This window comes from Rhinolophus sinicus, linkage group LG01 (genome assembly GCF_036562045.2).
Source record: "Rhinolophus sinicus isolate RSC01 linkage group LG01, ASM3656204v1, whole genome shotgun sequence".
Lineage (NCBI taxonomy): Eukaryota > Metazoa > Chordata > Mammalia > Chiroptera > Rhinolophidae > Rhinolophus > Rhinolophus sinicus.
In genome coordinates, this window is record NC_133751.1 from 209257488 (window position 1) to 209274728 (window position 17241).

General features: G+C 45.1%; 1 protein-coding gene across 9 annotated transcripts in view; it reads left to right on the top strand.

Moving 5' to 3' along the window:
- Window positions 1–17241, top strand: part of FARP2 (FERM, ARH/RhoGEF and pleckstrin domain protein 2) — a 99613-nt gene that overhangs the window by 26570 nt on the left and 55802 nt on the right. The gene's annotated exons all lie outside the window — the stretch shown is intronic.

Here is a 17241-nt window from a genome sequence, read left to right on the forward strand (position 1 = left end):
GAAAACCTAGGAATACATTTTCATGACCCCAGGTTAGACAATGGTTTCTTAGCTGTGACACGAAAATCACAAATGACAAAAGACAAAATAGATAAATTGGACTTCATTAAAATAAAATAAAAAACATTTGTGATAGAAATACTGTTGAGAAAGTGAAGAGAATGAGAGAAAATATTTGCAAATTATATATCTGATAAGGAATGTATACCTAGAATATATTTTTTTAAATAACTGAGAAGTCAATAATAAAAGAACAAGTAACCCAGTTTAAAGTGTTAACCAAGGTTATATGGCAAGAACACGGGACACAGGAACTCTCACACAGGTGATCCTTTTTCCTTTAATAGGTGTTCTCTTTTCTTCTCTTTCTAGAGCTCTTATATCTCTGTATTTGTGCTCTTGTATTACAGAGGCAGTTGCCTTATTAGCTGTTTCTGAATTTCATGATGAAATTTTGGTCACAGTTTCATCTGCTAAGAGGCAACATTTTTCTGCTGAGTGTTTATCTGACATTTGTCTTTTTCTGTTTCTTTCCTCCTTTTATCTTGAATATCTTTGAATATTTACAGTGATGTTTTTTATTTTATCACCTTTTTTTTTTTTTTTAAGATTTTATTGGGGAAGAGGAACAGGACTTTATTGGGGAACAGTGTGTATTTCCAGGCCTTTTTTTCCCCAAGTCAAGTTGTTGTCCTTTCAGTCTTAGTTGTGGAGGGTGCAGCTCAGCTCCAGGTCCAGTTGCCGTTTTCTGGTTGCCGTTTTCTGGTTGCAGGGGGCACAGCCCACCATCCCTTGCGGGAGTCGAGGAGTTGAACCGGCAACCTTGTGGTTGAGAGCCCACTGGCCCATGTGGGAATCTAACCGGCAGCCTTCGGAGTTAGGAGCATGGAGCTCTAACTGCCTGAGCCACCGGGCTGGCCCTTTTAGCACCCATTTTTAAAGCAGATAAGCTGTTCATGGATTGGCTATTTTGAGGAGGTCTTGTGTGGTTGGCTGATTATAGACTAGTTGAAACTTGAAATTTATCTAATGAGCTGAGGTTCACATGTGAGTTAGTTTAGCCTTTATTTCCTCTCAGCCAGTGCAGGTAGCTGGCAGTGGGGTTTCTGCAGTGCACTCATTCACACCATGTCCCACACATGTAGCCTGCTTGTGGCGTCTTGTTTGGTCCTGCTTCCTGTGCTCTGCCAAGCCCGATGGTCCAAGATGGGCCTCTGACTCTGCCACCCAAGGCTCTTCCCCTCATTTTTGCAAACATGGTGCAAGTTGTGTGTGCCTTTCGCCATTGCTGTGTACGGCCTCTGCTGTAATTGCGCCCTGGCACCTGTCTGCGTCTTCCCATATGTGCCCCCACACGCTGGCTCTGCTGCTGGTGGCAGCCCTCCCCCGAAGTTTGTGACTCAGGAGATAGCAGTTTCCTAGTTTTGCTGAAAGGGGAGTTTACATTTTTGTTTTTGCTTTTGATTTTTTTTTCTGGTTTTGAATGCTTCTGCAAGATACTGAAGAATGACCACTTAGAATATGAGAGAAGAGTCACTACATACTTTCTGGGCTCCCCCACCCCCGGCCCGTGACCTCTGTCACCCTTTCCTGAAACTCCTCTTAGAATGTTTGCGATTTCTCTTGGACAGTCCTGAATTTGGACTTTCATTCCTTCTGTCTCAAGAAGAATGCTTGTTTCTTTTCCACACCACTGGCTCCGATTTCCACCTTACTGCATCTCATCCATGCTATAATTCAGGCCTCCTGTTGAGGTTTAATTTCTGGAGTCATCTCCTTATTTCTCCTTTTTATTCCTTAGTTGCTTTTTTTCCATCCAAAATCTCCTCATTTTATGAATACACTGACCTTTTCGAGGATCTTAATATTTTAAATGAGGTTTTCTTTGCTATACCACATTCGCTATATTCACTGGGAATTACTTTTTCTTCTTTTCGGGTTGACATCATTGTTTTAGGAGTCTGCATTACGTGTCTGGTCATTCTTGGTTGTCTGCGTACTTTGCAGATGAGGTTCCAGACTAATCGGTACTGGTTTCATTGACCTTTTATAAGGCTTGACTCTCAGGCAAGCTCACCTCCTGAAAATGCCAGCTGCCTGGCGCAGGGCCATGGCTAGGTAAGTGGGCAGGGCACGCTGGCAGACAGGTTTGTGTTGTTTGCGTTTTCACGAGTCCACACAAGTAAGGACAGGCACGCCGACCAGAAACTCTTCTGTTGATGCGGAAGGAAGAAAGAGATAACCTGGAAGGCTGACTGCGTCCGTCACTGGCTGCTGGGCTAAGACCCCTCCTGCTTCACTTTGTTCCCGGTGCTAAGTTAAAGACAAGAACAAAACAGTTGTGGGTTGGTCTCCCCACTCCCAAAACTTACCTTGTTTGACTGCTGGTGTACATACTATGTGTGAATGTGGTGAGGAAACAGGTTGGATGCAGCAGAATGGCCTCGATCGCTCGGGTGCATCCTTTCTGGTGTGCTCTTAACCTGGTGCGAAGACACTTGAGTTGCCCGTCCCCTAACGGGACAGTATTTCACATGGCTGTCTATCTGCACTCACATCTCCACCCCATCTATGCCGCTGGGGTAAGGACGTCATGACCGCCCGTGTCTCAGGCTGCCACCCACCTTTCCCATGTGTGAGTACTCTGGAAGGCACAGATTTTCTCCTCCTGGTGAACTGAGAGTTTTAAGGGGGGACCTAGCAGAAGAGATGCCTACGGGAACCCCTTCCACTTTGGAACCTCACCTGGCCATGCCGAGCTTCTGCCACCATTGTGTTGTGCTAACAGCTGGAGATTGGGCACATGGCAGGAGAACCCTGCAGATCTGAATTTTTCTCCCCAGTTTTAGAACTCTTCTTTCCAGAGTAAAGATGTTGAGGCCTGCAGACCACAGGCATTTTCAAGGGTCCAGTCAGGAGACAAGTTCAGCATTTGCCTGAACTGGGAAACACAATGGAAGTAATTACTGACTAGTAACGGGTCATCTACTGAGGGAAGGAAGGACTAAGAACACGGGACCGGCCGCAGGGAGCAGCCACTAGCTCCAACTTGGAAGGCCTCCTCCCCCAGGGCTGGGGTCACGCCCGTGGGGGTGGAGACGGTTGCTGGGTGTCATGGAACAGGATGGCAGGCAGGGACTGCCCACTGATGGGACCAGAGTTCAAGGGAGAACCCTGGAGCGGGAAGCTGCTGGGCCCCTTGCACACAGCTGGCAGGGACGCGAGCGGCTAGCAGCTGTGCCACTGCAGCAGGCAAGCCTGAAGTCCCTTGTTCCCAGGGTGCCCCCAGTGCCCTGTACTGACAAGGCGGCTTCTAGAGGACAGATGTCTGCAGGCTGCCTCCCCAGGCTCATGTCAACAGATCCAAACATGGGGACTTTCAGTTGTCATGTTTCCTTGAGTAATCAAAGAGAAACTGGTGTAGGAGAAGCTGGGTACCAATGGGCCCGCTGACATAGAAGCTCGTTTTGTGCCTTCCTCTCATGTTAGAGATGGTCTGTGTGCGGGAGGGTCTCTTTAGGAGCTAGGAACACCGAGTGCGTGGGAGTACACTTCTGCCGTGACGCAGAAGCAGAAGTGGCCGTTACAGTGTGGCACTCCCTGAGCTAACACAGGTCTCTACGGCGTTCCGCACATTTGGGGTAGATCTCTGGTGTGCAGTACTTTAGGGGTGCGTGAAAACCTAAGATTGCAGACTGTGCCAGAGTGAGAATGAAACGCCCATGCGAAATGTTGGGGACCTTTCGAAGAACGTAGAATGAATGTAGCTACAGTTTCCTGTGAGCTTTCATGATTATTTTCATTGCACAGTATAATATTATAAAAGGAAATTTGGGCTGATTTAATTATTAGACAAGGAAAATCTTAAGTAATGAAACTGACAGTAGAGCTAAGAATTCTACAATAGGAGGGGGCATCTAGATAGATGGACACATTTTAACTTGGCAAATGAACTAAAAGGACACATGAAACAAACAAGTTGAAGGAAGAAATAAATCGAGCTTTTTCGAGAAGAATTTTTCCCACAGTGCTTAAGACAAAGAATAAAGAAGTACTTTGTTAGCTAAGCTTTTGTAGCCCATTTCCATCCAGACAAAATCTTTAATGGTACTTTTGTTGATGTAAATTTTTAACAATATGCTTTATGTCTAAGCTTGGAGAAGAGCTTGAGTGCTGTGACCGACTGGAAAAATGGAAACACTGAACAGAAAGTTGTGGGTTTTCCACCTGTATTTTGTATGTCATGATGTCAGTGCCTTTTCTCCTATGGCCTAGCCTTTGAAATACGGTTCTGGTTTGGGAAGCGGTTGTGAAGGCAGTTTTCCTTCCCTGGTGGGCGTCTGATGATACCAGCGCTTCAAGTGGCTGTGAGGCCTTTCCATTACTGTGCAGACGAGTCTCGCGTCATCTGATCATTTGCTCCTTTGGGAACAGACAGGAGGTACTGCAGTCCAACTGATGGTGAATTTCTGCACTTTTAGGAACAGAGGTAAAATTTAAGTATAGAAGATGTGAGTGGGGAGGAAAGGCCCTGTGACACAACTGGGGACACGGAGGACGGAGCTGACTAACATTAATGACCCTCAGTCCTGGTCTTGATGCCCCTAGAAAAATTAAGAGGGATCAACCTGTGAAAAGGCTCATTGGCAGGTAATGTTGAAAAAGACTCTTAAAGTTAAGTAACTTTCAAATGCATTATAGAAAGGATAGTGAGTTTTCATGTTTACATGCATTTTGGCAGGAGAAATAAACTGCAGGCTGCCATTTGGAGTAACGTGCCCCATCATAGGGTGGGTGCAGGGGCTCTCGATCTCGTCTGCTCCCTTCTCTCGCGAGACGCTGGATGAACACACAGCACTGGGGAGGGTGTGAGTCTCTCCGCGCTGTTAAAAGGTGCTCTGTGCTGATCTGATGCTGGTCTGTGTGTACAGACCGGCCACCGGCTTTGGACTTGGGAATGGGCCGTGCCGAGTATCGTGCAGAGCGTCATTTCATTGTGTCCCTATAAAACCCTCCCAGAGTAAGAACAGTACCTGCTTTTCAGGTGAGGAAAACCCAGGCTCAGTGCACCCACCCCGTGACAGCCAGGGTCCCACTGTAAAGTCTGTGTTCTTCCAGCTGCTCCACGGAACTGGTTCCCGGTGCTGACAGCAAGGGGTCGGGACAGCCCTGCTCAGGGCACAGACCGCCCACTCTCCGTCTGATGACTGTCCCTGCTCTTTCAGCGGTGATTAGGCAACACAGCAAAACGGTTCTGCAGTTTGTCCCCTTGACCATCCAAGCTTCCTCACAGTTAGCTAAAATCTACTATTAAAATTAAACTCTTTCTTCTGGTTTAGTCTTGTTTAGGTTTGAAAAATAACTGGTCAGCATCTTCCTGCAATTCTTTACATACCTGAAAACTGTGTGTTCGTGTCACAACAGGGACAGAGAGCCTGGGGGCAGCCGGGAGAGGCCGCTCTGGCTCCCAGTGCACGTCCAGTTTGGAGAAGGTTTCTTTGCATGTGACCGGCATCATACTGCACACATTCCTGCTATTTTGCTCCTGATGAATCGCCCCATCTTTCAATAAGTTACGCCAAGTGGGACTTCAGTGGCTATGGTCGTGACGGAAGGTTTTTTCCCGGTTATTAAGATTGGTTTTTTCCTGACCAGACAACTGAGTGCCCATCTGTAAACAAGCCTGGGGGCCAAAGAACCTCCTGACCTCTTTTATAACTTGAGTAGAAGCATTAAGAACCACCTAGCGTTTGTCCATAGGAGAACTCGTTCTGGTGAAAATCTCTACATGTGCAGAGCTTTGTTAGTTATTGAACAAAATTCAAAACATATGGTCTAAGAAATTTTCTCTTTTGCGTTCAGTACTTTGAAAAATGATTTGTTTATGAACTAAACTGGATGTATGTGTTGGTGCTGTGACGTAGTGGAGAGTGACGTCTGTTCTCTCCATAATAAATGTCCATACAGCGCCCACTTCAAGTGAATCAATTCCACTGTGTAGGGACTCGACTACACTTGTTTTTTGGGTGTGTTCTATTCTGAGTGACTGTTTGAAAAAGGACCTTGACAAACTGGACTGTGTCTGGAGGAGATTAAGCAGGTGAGGATTTCGGAGGTAGAGGTTGGAGAGACCCATTGGCCGAAGGCAAGGCATTCTCCCCGCCCCCCCCATAGCCGTCTGCCCGCGGCCCTATGATGTGCGACGGGTGCGGTCCCCCAGCAGCAATGTAGGGTGCCCCTCTGACTGTACGGAGGGGATTAACGTGCGAGGGTAAAGATCACTGCCTGTGAACTAGAAGGGCTTTTTACCTGTTTTCCTTGTAACTTCTCTCTTGTTGGGGCGTAAGTCACACGGTGGGGTGTGCGCACCTTCTGCACGCAGCCCCATGAATTTTGTGTGTTGCACCTGCCACCCACATGGAGGTACAGCGACTCCCTTGTGCCGCCCAGTCAGTTACGGCCCCCAGAAGGGGCCACTGTTTTGGTCTTTATTGCCATAAAATCGTTTGGCCAGGTCCTGAATTTCATTTCATGTAATTGGAGAGTGTGCTCTGAGATCTGTCGGTGGTGGTGGCTGTCATTAACACCTTAAGTCAGAGCAGTGCCTTGTCATTAATTCCCTGGATGAACCTTAGTATTAACACTGTTATTGCCCCTCCTCTCCCTCAGTTATTCCAGGGTGTTTACTGTCGGTTTTTGTGTTCAGATGTTTTATCTGCACACAGCTTCCAGGGAACTTACAGTGATGGATCCTACCCTGAATCCTGGAAGGCTTCCAGTCCGCCCAGAACTGACAGGAAAATGTTGTTAGCCATGGTTAGTTTGTTGTTTCATTGCTGGGTTGTTGTATAAACAAACCATATACAGAGGGTGCCAAAAAAATGTATACCCATTTTAAGAAAGGAAAAAACTGTATTAAAATTTTAATAACATATACCGATAACAAAAGATGAATACAAGTCACATTTGACTTCTTCAATTACAAGAGGTGCTCAGAGTGGTTCCCATCAGTGCAATTTTAATACAGGTTTTTCCTTTCTTAAAATATGTATAACTATTTTTGGCACCCTTTGTATTATTTATCCATCCTGTTTGATTAACATTTCAGCTGTTTTCAGTTTTTGCCTACTACACATAAAGCTACTGTGAACGTTCTTGAACATGGCTTTTGGTGTACATAAATAGACATTTCTGTTGCATACATACCCAAGACTGGAATTGCTGGGTCACACGGTGTGTATATATGTATGAATAGCTTCAGCAATGCAAGTCTTTTCGCTCGTTTTTCTTTAATTGGATTATTTCTCTTTTCCTTATGATGTGTATATGACCTTTGTTGGATTTTTGTATTGCAAATACCTCCTAGTTTGTGACTTGCGTCTCTCCTATCTTAACAGTCTTGACATACAGAAGTTTATAATTTTCAGGTAGTTCAATTTATCAATCATTCTTTTGTGGTTAATACTTTTTGTGTCCTGTTTGAGAACTATTTGCCTACCTCAAGCTTATTGCTTTACCTTCCCATGATTTGTGTTGAATTAATGTTCGCACATGGTGTGAGATAGGAGTCAATGTTCACTTTTTTCCATGTGGATAGTCACTTCCCTCGATACCATTTGTTGAAAAGACCATCCTTCCTGTGCTGAATGACAGTGGTGCCTTGGCTGTAATCCAGATGACTGTGCGTGTCTGGGTCTGTTTCTGGACTTGTTCTTGGGTTCAGTATACTGGTCAATTTTTGCACCAATACCATAGTATCTTAATTACTGTAGTTTTAGAATATGTCTGGATATCTGAAAGTGTAAGTCTTCCACCTTTGTTCTTTGGTGTTTATGTAATGTTTGAATCTGCTTGTCAGTTTCCACAAACCCAAGCTGCTGGGATCTTAACTGGAACTGCACTGAATCTATAGATGACATGGGGAGAAGTGACATCTATATGGAGGGTGTACCATGTTCATAGATTGGAAGGTACTGAGTACATCTCTCCCTTTATTTAGGTCTTTAGCTTTTCTCAGCAATGTTTCATAATTATTCCTAGGCATTTGATTTTATTTGCCACTGTAAATAGCATTTTTTAGATTTCACTTTCTAGTTTATTATTAGTTTATAGAAACAATTGCTTTTTGTGTAATAACTTTATATCCTGTGACCTCGCTAAATTCATTTAATTCTTATAGTTCATACATAGGTTCTTTTGTTTTCAGCTGCTAAGAGTCTGTATTTTTACATTTTGGTTAACTTTATTTTGAAGCAATCTTAAACTTACAGAAACAAATGCAAAAAGAGTACAAAGAATTTTTTTCCTGACTGTTTGACAGTGGGTTGCCAACACGGTGCCCAGCACCCTTATACTGCAAGTGTATTTCCTACAAACAAGGAGGCTCCTCATCAGTATAATTCAGGGCATTAACACAGGCCCATTCCCACTGTCAGGCCCCCAGGCCCCGTTCAGTTTCTCTTATTGGTCCCACGAGTGTCCGTTATAATAAAGGACCCAGGCCACAGTCACGTCACTGGTGTCCAGCCCGTGACTTTTGACTTCTTCAATTACAAGAGGTGCTCAAAGTGGTTGAGCACCTCAACCACTTTTGAAGATGACAGCAGATACTAGCAGGTGAGTCTCAGATGAGCTCTTTGCTATTTCCTCCTTATTGGATTCAGGTCATGCCTCTTTGGCAGGGTGTTAAGGACTGAACATTTGTGTCCCCAAAATTCATCTATTGGAATCCTAACCCCCACTGTGATGGTGTTAGGGGGTGGGGCCTTGGGAGGTGGTGAGGGTGGAGCTCTTGTGAGTGGGATTAGTGCCCTTATAGATGGTACCCCACAGAGCTTCCTGCACCTTCCACCATGTGAGAACACAGTGAGAAGACTGCCGTCTGGGAACCCTCCCCAGACACAGGATCTGCAGGCACCTTGAACTTGGACTTCCAGCCTCCAAACTGTGAGGAAGACATTCCTGTTGTTTATAAGCCTCCCCATCTGTGATACAGCAGCCCGGACAGACTAGGGCACAGGGTGGCACAGAGGGGTGCTGGGTGCCGCGCGTCCTGTCACGTGGCGTCCTGTCGCGCCCCTGGGGCTGTTCACTTTGACTGCTTGGCTAAGGTGGTACCTGCCAGGCTTCTCCACAGCGAAGGGGCTGTTTTTCCCTCTGTGATTTAGTAAGTACTTTACTCTGAGACACGTAAACATCTCATGCTCGTCAGACTGGCAGTGTAGTCATTCATTCATATCAGTAAGGACTTGTGCATTCTTGTTCTGCTCAGTGGGTTTCCGCCCATCATGTCATTATCTCATCTGATGCTCCATTTGTCCTAGATTTGACCGTTGAGAACTGATCTGTATCCTTTTGACACATCTGCATTGCTCTGAGCACTTCCCTACTTTCTGGAGTAAAATGTTCTGGGTTCATCTTGTCCTCTTCCTGCCCCAGACCTGGCATCAGCCCTTCCTCCAGGGAAGATGCGTGCGCAGGCTGTGCTCCCTGCTTCCCGAGTTTGCTGATCTCAGGACCGCTCGCTGGGCAGGGCGAGGGGCTGTGGCCCTGTCTGCCAGGCTCCCCTCCCACGGAGTGCTCCCTGCCGCTGCTTCGGCAGCCACCCCACTCTGGGCTGCTGTCTCTGCTGACTTCCCCTTCACTAAGGATAATCCCTCACCCCACCTGGGTTTTAACATCCTGCACTTGCCCCTGTGTGCAAACAGTGCCCCTCCCCCACCCATGCTCAGCCTATGTTTTTTATTGTTGAAAAAAATGTGTCGACAAAAAAAAATAGGTTAGTACATGCTCATGATACAAATTTCAAAAAATGTAGAAGAATGTGCAGTCACAGAGCTCAGCTCTCTGGAGCCCACCACCGTCCATTCCCAGTTACTGTGTTCCTTCCAAGGATTGATGCGTGTCTGCGCCTTTGTGTCTGTGTGTCCCCCGTGCAGAGATGTCATAGGCATTGCTCTGCAGCAGCTCGCTTTTGGCCCTGCCAGTGTGTCTTGGAGGCCTTTCTGTTTTGGTGCGTAGAGAACAGCCTACATCTAAATGCCCCGAAAGGCATGGATGTGCCACAAGGCATTAGCCTGCCCTGTGCTGGTCGGTGTAGGGCGTCCTTCTCCGTGGCTACTGGAAGCGTTGTTGTAACAAATCTCGATGTGTGTGCAAGCTTCTGAGAAGTGGGGCTTTCGAGAGGATGGTGTGCATGTGAAAATTCTGGTAGGTAGTTCCAGCCTGGCCTCCACAGGCGTGGTACCGGCCTGCAGGCACGCCTGTTTCCCACACTCCCGACACCGATACCGATACCGGCCTGCTTTCAGACTTTGAGACTTTGGAGTCGCAGTTCAATTTTCATTTGCATATCTCGCATTATGGGTGCAGGGAGCCTCTTTTTGTGTGTTTAAACGTCATTTAGGGTTGTTTTGTGAACAGCCTGTTCTTTTGCCCATTTTTCTACTCCGTTCATAATTTTTTTTAATTTTTCTTTTTTAAACTTTTATTTATTTAAGTGTGTTTTTCCAGGACCCATCAGCTAGCTCCAAGTCAAGTAGTTGTTTCAGTCTAGTTGTGGAGGGCGCAGCTCACAGTGGCCCATGTGGGAACAAACCAGCAACCTTGTTAAGAGCACCGCGTTCTAACCAACTGAGCCATCCGGCCGCCCCCATAATCTTTTTACTCACTGATTTTTTGCAGTTTGCTATGTTTTAAAGAAATTAGCTCTTTGTCTGTAATAGGAACTATAAATTTTTGTTTTCCTGGTTTGTCTTTGAAGGAGTCTTTTTGACTTTACAGTGTTTCTGTCTTGGCAGACATTTTCTATTTTTGTGTTTTCAGTCTCTGAAGCCTCCTGTTATGGCTTTTAGCTTCTGGGGAGTGCTGAAAATGGCCTTCTCCCCAACCAGAGCACAAAACAAAATTATCTCATTGCAGTACTTTGATGAATAGATGTTTTTGTGTTTAGATGTTTTACTCACCTTGAAATTATTATGTGAGGTAAGAGTACAACCTTATTTTTTCCAGATGGGTACCTAATAGTATGTATTGAAAAATCTGTTTCCTTCCCGCTGTTTATTTGAAATGGCACTCTTATCAGACACCAGTATTTTATGTACTTGGATATAGTTCTTCATCTACTATTCTGTTCCGTTGATTTGTCTTTGTAGACCTGCACCCGTACGAAACATTTTAATTCCTATGCTTTCTCAACAATTCAAATACCTAATAAGGCTAGTCCTCCCCTATTTTTCTTTCTCAGAATATTCTTAGCCATTTTTACATTTAAAAAATATATCAACTCTAGAATCACCCTCTCAGGTTCCTCAAGGAATCCTTTGGTACTTTTATCAGGACAGTGTGGATGGAATCTGTGGAATAATTCAAGGGGGCCTGGCATCTCGGGGGGGATGTTTCTCTCCAGAACGTGGTGTGCCCTCCCCTCTTCACACCTCTTCTCTGCTGCCCCCTTCTCTCTCGTAATAGTGTTTTTAAAATTCTCTCCATAAAGCTTTCTTTTATGGTTAGATTTATTCCAGGATATTTCCACTTTTTTGTTGCTGTTACAAATGTGGTTGTTTCTTCCTTTCTATCCTGAAAATGGTGGTTAATTGTGTCTGTGAAGGCTATTGATATCTGTATAGTAATTCCCCCCCCCAACTGAATTCCATATTTTTCATAATAGTTTTCTAGTTGATGTTCTTAGATTTTCAAAGTTAATTATCGTATCTGCAAATAATGACAGTTTTGCTTCCTCTTTTCTGATTGTTTACCTCTCGTTTCTTTGTCCATTTTGATGTCAGTGTTACATAGTAGTGATGGGGTGTACTGGAGGCGTGGCCTTGTCTTGTTAGGTGTTGAAGAATCACATATGTCTTTCCTGTTTTGTTAGGAATTTATGCCAGGAGTGGAGATTGAATTGTATCGGATGCCTTCTCAGCATCTCTGATGCTGGGACGGTCATAGGATTGTGTTTTTTTCTGTGGGTCTATTAATATGATATAGTGGTGAATGTTTGACGTTATACTGAACTATGCTCTGTCTTTGCATAATTTTACTTGGTTATGGCATATAGTACTCTCAGTTGTTGCTTGGTTTATGTTGGCTGATATTTTACTTGGAATAATTTTATTGATGTCCATAAATGGACATTTTTCTGTAGGTTGTGTGTATGTGGATTTGTTTAGAATTTGGGGGTTCTTTTTCATCAAATAGATTTAGAAGGAATTCCCCCACTCAGAAACACTGTGCTTTGGATCAATTTGAATAGTTTGGAAATGTCTGTTCCTGCCTCGTTTACGAAAACACCTGATTCTGATGGTTTTTGTAGGAGCTCAGTATGTATTCCAGGTGACACAGAGAATACAAAATTCCTTTTGTTACTGAACATAGGATAATTGACTTGGCAAAAGTTTTTTAGTTTAGTAAAATTTACTTCAAGAGGTTAAACATACACATATATATACACATATACACATAAACATATATACACATACATATACACATAGACGTGTGCATACATGTCTGTATGTGTATTTGTACATGTGTACGTATATATGTGTATCATACCTGTGTGTGTTTATATGCATATCCATGTGTGTGTCCATGTGTACAAGGTCAGACAATTAAGTTCATGAACTCATCCTAGAAAAAGTGCTCCATACCTCACTGCTGAATATCACTACGGTCACCTTCGAAGCACTCTCCTTGGGAAGCTATGCACCGATGCCAGTGCCTAGTCCACCTTTCAAAGCAATTTTGGAACTCTTTTTCTGGAATGGCCATCAGAGCTGTTGTCATATTACCCTTGATGTCCTGAATGTCATCAAAATGTGTTCCTTTCAGTATTTCCTTTATCTTCGGGTAAAGAAGGAAGTCATTGGGGGCCAGATCAGGTGAGTAGGGAGGGTGTTCCAATACAGTTATTTGTTTACTGGTTAAAACTCCCTCACAGACAGTGCTGTGTGAGCTGGTGCATGGTCGTGATGCAACAGCCATGAATTGTTGGTGAAAAGTTCAGGTCGTCTAACTGTTTCACGCAGCCTTTTCAGCACTTCCAAATAGTAAACTTGGTGAACTGTTTGTCTAGTTGGTACAAATTCATAATGAATAATCCCTCTGATACCAAAAATGATTAGCAACAGCGTTGTGACAAGTTTGCGAACTTAATTGTCTGACCTCATATTTGTTCATGTGTGTATGTATGTATGCATGTCCGTACATGTGTGTCCATACGTGTGTCATGCAGGTGTATGAATGTGTGTGTATGTGTTGTGTGTGTGTGTAAATACAAACACATGTAAACTGTGGTTTTGTACCCAACCTTATGGGCCCTATTCTGGGTGCTGGCCCTGCAGGATGATGGTGCATCGTGACCATGCCCGCGTGCGTGTGCTGCCTACTCGATGTGCTTCGGTGCCCTCAGTCCCAGCATACAGGTCTCCTGGAATGGGAGACCTGTGGAAACCAGCAGTGAGGACTCGGTCGGTTGGCAGTGGGTGGCATGGGTGGGGCTGTTACCCAACACCCAAGCAGCCACGGGGCAGGCTCGGCCGTTGGAAAAGAAGAGAGAAGGCCTGAGGGTAGCAGAGCAGTGGCCTATGGCTTGGCGGTTAGGCCATTGGTGGCACAGCTGCAGGTGCTGACCTTGGAGAGTCACGGATGACTCTCAAGGGTGAGGCGCAGTCTGCGCCCTTTAGAGTCCCCACCAAGTGGGAGGAACGCGCCCAAACAGGCAGATGTGTAGACAGCAACTTGAGAGCGCAAGTGCAAGCACCAGGGGAGACGGTGGTTGGGGAGCTGGCTGCTGTCGGGGCCCCACCGGTGAGGTGCCTTACCAGGTGCTCGGGACATGTTGGAGGCCGACAGATGGAAGTGACAGGGAATCGTCCTGTGAGGGCGCAGTCTGGGAGTGCAGGCCATCCCTGGACAGGTGAGGCCAGGTCGTGTACGGCTCTGCTTACCAAGCTGGGGCTGCTGTGTTCCTGGCGGAGCCTGTGGCGCCTCCCGTCCCCACCCCGCCTGCAGTCCTGCAGTGACATGATCCCCTCTGGCAGCGGGGAGAACAGTGAGGCGGGATCGCGGTGGTCATCCTGGTGGAGGGGGCTGAAAGCATGGAGAGGGCGCATGGCTTTGAGAGAACTTTCTAGGGTGGTCTTATAACCAGGGCTTGTGGAGCTTTCACAGGAGTTGGTTGTAGCAAACTGCAGGATTTCCCCAATTTCTGAACTGCTCCCTACCTCGAGGGGACCTGAGAGCCTGGTGCCCACTAGAGCGCTGGCAGCCCCTCCAGTGCCCACCGGCCACATCAGAGGAGCTCCGAAGAGCCGGTGTTAGAGGGACAGACCCACGAGGTTTGCTGTCCTTTACAAGTTGCATTTGCCATGTGAGCTCGCTGTAGCTCCTCTTCCGTGCTGTTTCTCTTAGTTACAGCGGGGTGCAGTTGGATCTCTTCAATAAGAGCTCTCATTTTAGGAGCGGGAACACTCCTTGGACACGCAGCGAGGAAGTCTGTCAGGTAAACCCTTCAGGACAATGGAGATTTGCCTCTCCCCCACTTCAATGTATTATTTTTAATTACAAAACTGGCATGCCTTTAATGAAAAATTCTGACGTTACAAAAGTTAATAAGTTAGATGAAAGTGAAGGCCCTCATCCCCATCCCCCACCTCTGTTCGTCCTTCTGCAGTGGTTACCTTTATAGATGGGTGTGCACACATCTGGGAGCCTTTATCTCTATCCCAGTTAGTGATACAGTTCTGGATCTATTTTGAGAAGATCCCAAGACAATTTGAGAAAATTTTGGCTGACAAGAGCATACTGATGACTGTCCCGATGAGCACGGGCCCTTTAAAGTCAGAAGTGATCACCCCTGGGCTGGGTGGCCCCTGACCGTGGACCTCATAGTTTCCACCTCCAGGCTCGCTCTGGGCCAACTTCCAGTCTCTATGCTCCTCTTCCAGAGCTTCCGGGTCCGTAGTCTTGTTCCTGGGCCACCTGACTGATTTTTAAGGCCAGAGGATTTGCTTCCATCTCTCCATGACCACGCCTTGGCCAAACCACGGTTTCTGTTGATTCAGTTACAACACGTGGTCCTGCTGGGGCTGATCATAGCTTTATAGCTGCACATAAGCCTCCTTGAACCCAGTTGCCTCTGGTAATTCCGAGGCGCAGGCAGCACAGTCATTGGGAGTCACTGTAGAACTCACACCCTTAAATGTGTGGTCAGCTGCTATAGCTCTTGCCACATCCAGATTGGACATTGACGGTGGCTGAGCATCCCTTACCTCTGTTTCACGTGAATGCAGCTGACATTTAAAATCTCAGTGCACTTCCCCCAACTTGTCCAGAGGAAAGTAAAGTGGACACTTCATCAAGAAATGGAGAAGCAGCACATGGTGGCCATTGCTGCTGCATGAATCTTTGCTCCCAAGCTCAAAGGTGACAGTATAAATGCAGATGGCACTGCATAAATGCAGCATATTTCAGCCTTCAGTGTTGGAAAGGTATTTCCAAATATAGACTCAAAATATCCTCAGGTGTTTGATTCTAACCTAGAGCCAGAGATTCTGTCCTGCAAATGCAACCTGTAGCATTGGGAAAGGACCCATTCTTTGTCTCTTGCGTCAAAATCTTCCATCTTCTAGAGTCTAGAGCAAGATGTGGGTCTACATCTTGAAATATGTGCCTTGAAAAGAATTACTAACCTGTAGAAAACTTATCTTACTTTGAATAAATTCTCAGTTACAGAAGCCTGTGGAAATATCAAAATAAAGCATCAGAAGAAGCAGTGATGTTAAAAGTCATTAAGTGAGGGGATAACCTGAAAAATAAAGTTCTGTGTGCCCAAACTGTCAAAAAAAAATAAAAAAGATCGTGTAGTGGAGCAGCTGGTTAGCTTGGTTGGAGCAGGTGCTCTTAACAACAATGTTGCCGGTTTGATTCCCACATGGGGTGGTGGGGTTCGCGGTCCGTCCCCCCCCCAACTATACTGAAAACAGGAACTGGACTTGGAGCTGAGCTGCGCCCTCCACAACTAGCTTGAAGGACAACGACTTGACTTGGAGATGATGGGCCCCGGAGAAACTCACTGTTCCCAAAAAAATTTTTTTTTAAATAAAAATAAAGATGGGTGTACAGCCTCCCAGACTTGTTTCTATTATATATAAGTGGGGGGGGGAGGGTGCATGTTTTATGCAGTGGGATCAGATCACATACACTGTAGAGACATGGGAACTGTTTTTGTTGATTAAACTAGTCTTGGACTTTATTTCATGATAGTACAGGCAGGGTTCTGTTTTTTTTTTAAGGGTTTCATAACTTTCAGTTATGGATGCACCATTTTTTATTTTACCAGTTCTTTACTCAGTTTGCCCCTGCATATGTAGCTCTGTCTAGTTGTGTGAGAATATCTGTAGGAGAAAGTTCTAGAAGTGGAATTGCTGGAGAAAGGTATTTGTGCATTTTATTTTTAGTTCAGAATTGCATGTTATTTTGTTTTTATTAATTTCAGGTGTACAAAACAACATAATAACTAGACATTCACAGCCCTCACAAAGTGATCACTCCAACAAGTCTACTACCCATCTGACATCATACAAGCTGTTCCAATGCCATTGACTGTACTCCCTATGCTGTACTTTACATCCTGTGACTATATATATATTTTAATTATAGTTAACTATTTGTACACTTTTTAAGTTTTGGGGTGTTTTCAAATTATCCCAGAGATCATGTGAGTGTTCCCTCTCCCGTCGGTGTGTGGATGTGGTTGTCACCCTACGGCCACACCACTGTCACCATCATCATCCTTCTAACACTCTTTGGTGTCTGAAAAAGGGTATCTCACCATTTATTTCATTTATTACTAGAGGGCTTTATTTCATTTATTTCTGTATGCCTAACAGCCATTTGTATTTCTTCGCCTGATTCATAAGAGCAATCTGAGAGACAAATTATCTTTTTTTTTCAGTATGATTCTAGATTGTAACTTTGTTCAGTGTCTTTCTATTCAGAAGTTTTTCATTATTATTTAATCGCATCTCTCAGTTTTTCCTTTCTGCTATGCTTAGGAAGACTTACTTATCCCAAGATTGTGGAAATATTCTGTTTTAGTCTAGTATTTAGTCCACTGGAATTTCTTTTTGGGGCCAGTGTGAACCAGGGATCTAACTTCATTTTTCTTGTAAATGAAGAGCTGGTTGCCCCACCTCATTTGAGACTAGTCCGAGCTCTTCTCACTAATGTGAAATGTTACCA